The 4,586-nt window shown below is 44.1% G+C and overlaps 1 protein-coding gene across 7 annotated transcripts in view; it reads right to left on the reverse strand.

Annotated features, from left to right (window-relative positions):
* CACNA2D1 (calcium voltage-gated channel auxiliary subunit alpha2delta 1) overlaps nt 1-4,586 on the reverse strand; it is an 859,989-nt gene that overhangs the window by 276,519 nt on the left and 578,884 nt on the right. The window lies entirely within an intron of this gene.

Here is a 4,586-nt window from a genome sequence, read left to right on the forward strand (position 1 = left end):
TTGAGAAGCATCTATGGATGCAAGCCAGTGTTTTGGTCACTTTACTAGCCGCAGCATCGCATTGCAGGCTCATTTTCATCTTGTGGTCAATGATGACCCCCAAGTCTCTTTCTTCCGTAGAGCTAGCCAGCGTAGCACTGCCAAGCCTATAACGATGCTTCAGGTTTTTCTTCCCAAGGTGGAGAACCTTGCATTTTTCGGTGTTAAACACCATCAGGTTCTTGTCTGCCCATTTGCTGAGCCTGTCCATGTCAGCCTGGATCACCCGCCTGTCTTCTGGCGTGGATGCTTTGTCCCAAAGTTTGAATGCATAGGATGTTATTTGATATAGAATAGCAGTGCTAGATCCTAGTCTGCAGGCCAGATCCAACCTATGAAGTTACGTCATCTGACTTGGGGGCACCCTGGATCCAAAGTCTGGTGGTGGGGGAGCAGTGTTAATTGCTGCCTCCCTGCTGCCAAATTTCTGGACCCATGGGGTGCCCTGCAGACTGGATAATGCGGCACTGCCACTGCGTGCAGCGTCACTCCATCTGGTTGCCTAGGGGTAAGCCAGCATGTGGCTGGATCCAGGACATAGGCTCAAACCTGTGAACTAATCCCACATGCTAACCCTGAGTGGGATCCAGCCTGTGGACCAAAGCCACACCGATCATTTGGCCCACAGTCAGAAGGTTGGACACCACCAATCCAGAAGTTTGACAAGGCTGCACCAGGGCAGGAGAACTGTGGTGTTAAACCAATGAGTTGCTTCATTATTTCAAACGGGCATTGTCAAAGGCAAGCCACTTCACTGACACAGCCCATTCATGCGTCTGTGAATTCCATGTCACAATGCCCTGAGCCTAATCTTGCTTATTCTTAAACTGGGATTTAATTTCAGTTGGAGGACACGCTGTATGTTCTCCCTCATTTAATGCAGAGAAGAGCCTGACATCAACTAATTAACGTAAAAATGGGTTTCCTTCTGGAGGAAACACAAACCCCAGGTATGTGGTTTGTTCATACTTTAGGGCTAATGCAACTGTAAAGAATAGGGCAGGGCTTTATATCAAGAAAGTTGTGAGACTATGGTAAATTGGAGGTATTATCAATGAATAGGTCTCCTGAACGTGGTGAGCTCAAAACCACTGTAGGATATGCAACAGAAAGTTATTATTTGTGACATTATCATTCTGAATTTTTGTTTCTGAAGGAAGGTGTCGACTTAAAGATTCCTCTCCGACTCCTCTTCTTTTGGACTAATAAAAAAGGAAGGATGAAATTTTCCTGAAGAAAAGCAAGGACCTCTGTTTTGGCTCCAAAGGTTAATATTTAAATCCCCTCCTGCAGAAACCTGCTCTGAGCAGCTGGAAGGAGCTGGGATCCTTGAACAGGGAGGGGAGGAAGCCTGGGGTGCAGGGAAAGCATACAGAAAATGGAAAAAGTCCAGCTGTAACTGGACTGTAGGGGATGTTCTTCCAGGCTTCCAATAACTATCTGATCTACCAACTGTTTACCACAAAGAAAGGAAACAGTTCAAGAAAAAGAACTGTACAGTCCGTTCCATCTCTGAACACAGGCTGCAGCTGAGGGACAGTCGGTCTGTATTCCCATCCTGACCGTTTCAAATTGGGGAAGCACAAAGGCACCTGCGGGAGCTGGGGCTGTCCCAATGGGCAGAGGGCTTATTACGTCACACAACAGCCACATTTAAATGACTGCAGCCATGCAGTATGTAGGTGGCAGAAGGGTCACACACCACACATTCAGGTGCTTCTCATGCTACTATCTTGCAGCTGGGGCACAGGGGGGGTTGACCTCAGGAGATCCTGGGGTCAAAACAGCTGCACAGAAAAAAAGCAGGGCAGTGCACATGGCTGCAACGCATGCTGCCCAAAACCAGAGCCTGGCCCACTGAAGTCACGCTCCACCTGCTGGCCAGGCTCCAAGCTGCAGGAATGCCACAGCTGAAGCATCCCGGGACCCCAGGACAGGCTACTGGGGCCAGCAGAGTTGCTGGCCCTAGCTTCCCCTATCCCACCTGGGTTAACCTGCCGTGCACCAGAGGGTGCATGGCATGGGCGTTCCCCGGAGACAAGATGTACACACAGGGAACCAAATGTACACTCATTCGGACCCAGCCAAAGTGTTACAAAAAAAAGGTGAAGAAATGAATAATGAGCACAAATGCAAGCAAGCAAACAAAAAGAAAAAACAGAACAAATTTCAAAATTGCCACGTGCTTATCAATTTAAACTCCAGATGTACAACTTTAAGGTGAATGCCAGAATGTACTTTTGAATGCTAGTGGTATGTATGGAAGTTAGGTACTTGTCCGATTATAGACATGCCAAAGAGTAATGCTCTGCACATGTTTGTGGAAATTAGAACAAGAACACTTGCATATGCTTTATTGCTATACAAAGCTAGGTGTATGTCTTGGGAGGAAGTTGACTCTCAGTTATCAGTGTTTCCTCAACTACTCTCTGGACAAAATACTAAGGCATGAGTGATATCACTGCCAATGGCTCTGCAAGTCCCATTTCAGTGCCTCTCTGAAGTGATGGATTTTTGTTGTCAAACATCTTTGGAGAATCTCTGCTTCTCTGTCAGCTCTAGGAAACTCGTGTTGCCTATAAACCTGATGTACCATGCACTGGTAGATCTTGTATATCTGCCTCTTGCTCTCATTTGCCTCTCTACAGGTATTCATTTCTAAAAGATTGTTTCTGGCCTTAATAATAGCCCTTTTCTGTCTTTTGCAGTATTTTTTGGATATGTTCATCATGGATTTTCATAAACATGGGGTGAAACTTTAGCCCCACTGAAGTCAACGGCAACATTGCAGATGGCTTGAATAGTGTCAGAAATTCATGCAGGGACATTATTTTCTCAACTGCTCTATGACTTTTCTGACAGGACAAACTTTCTGTGTGCAGAATAGTTGTGTAGAGAAGTTCTGAGGAATTATTTTGGGAGCTTATAGTGGCAGTTAGGTGGAATATGGACACACATTCTTTTCTGCATCCACCTCTGGTCTCCATTTAAAAAATGGAGTAATGCAGTTCTATAAAACAGGGGTTCTATGAGGATGAACATATTAAAGACTGTGAGACATTTGGGTACTATGACAATAGGGCTACTTACGTACCTCAAACACTGAATTCAAATGAAAGTAACTACTGAAAATTTATTTTCTATTATACATAAACATGAAAATGCATTTACCACCAAAAGAAAAAGCCACTACAGTTAGTTTCCTACATTGGAAAGCAATGCAGTGCGTTGGGGGAAAAAAAAAAGTAGTAACTTGTAGTGAAAGGTGACTTTTTCATGGCAGCCACAAGATACAGTACTGCTACATTATATACATACTGCAATAAGCAACACTGTAAAAAGGAGAGGGGGACTTTATCATTATTATTTACCTATAGCATCTTACTGTACTTCTTATCAACATGAAGCATAGCAAATCAAACAGAATTAAACTGCTATAAAACATCTATTCTTGCAAACTAGCTTGAGGCAGTTTCACTGCCAGTGCAAGCAATTTTGCTAATGATAAAGCAATAGTATTAAGACATTATTCACTGCCCTCAGAAATACCAGCCATCTTCCATTAACAAAAGAGGAAACATCCCAACACGCTTCCTTAACCAACCGCTAGTATATGAAACACAAGATAAGGTAAACAATCCTGATTCTGTTATTCATAAAAGCATGTTTAAAAGAGTAGACAACAATACTAACAAAAAAGCAGTGGTGTAGAGAATATGCCTAGCATAAAACAAACCTTTCTATTGCATTCTATATGGAATATATTACTTCAGTCTACTGCTGACCTAAAGCCATTAAAATATACACTTATTTAAATGAATTACTGTGATTCAGTAATGGGATTCTTTGACCGATGGAACAAATGCAACTTGAAATAACTCAATTTTTACTAATACATTTTAGCAATCTAATAAGTGTTAGAGATCCTGAGGCTTGCAAGAAGTAAACACACCAATATGCAGTTATGATTTTTTTTCCAGTATTCAAGTTCCCGATTCAAGCATTCTGGAAATTAGTAAAATACAAAGTTCATCAAAGCTAGTGTTTAAGCACTACTTTGGAGTTCTCTGCTGTCACTCCAAGACAACGAGCTAAGCAAGAGGGCTGTGCGGAGCTTCGGTCCCGGGTTCGATTCAGCGGAGCTTCCACCTAATTCAGTGGCCAGATCTCTGAATCCGAATCAAATCAGGAGACCCTTTAATCTCTCCAAATCGAATTGGAACCCTCCAAATTGATTCGGAGAGAGTTGAGGATTCAGATATAGATACAGCTTTAAATGTTTTTTCTACACACTTCAAGGTACCAGGTAGCTTGTGAATGCTGAGATGGTGGGACAGATGGAGCGTCCCACAGGAGCACGGAGGACTCCCCAGCGCGCTTGGCAGCAGACCCAGAAGTGGACCAGAAGCACTTCCAGTCCACTTCCAGGTCTGCCGGGAAGCATGCAAGGGGATGCCTCCCCCACCCTCCCCCTGCACCCCCTGGCTTGGCAACTAGTGCCTCCTGGGTCTGGTGGGGCACCCGTGGTCTTCCCGCGGCTGATCACT

This window comes from Gavialis gangeticus, unplaced genomic scaffold, assembly GCF_001723915.1.
Source record: "Gavialis gangeticus isolate Ggan-Ray unplaced genomic scaffold, GavGan_comp1, whole genome shotgun sequence".
In the NCBI taxonomy this organism is placed as follows: Eukaryota; Metazoa; Chordata; order Crocodylia; family Gavialidae; genus Gavialis; species Gavialis gangeticus.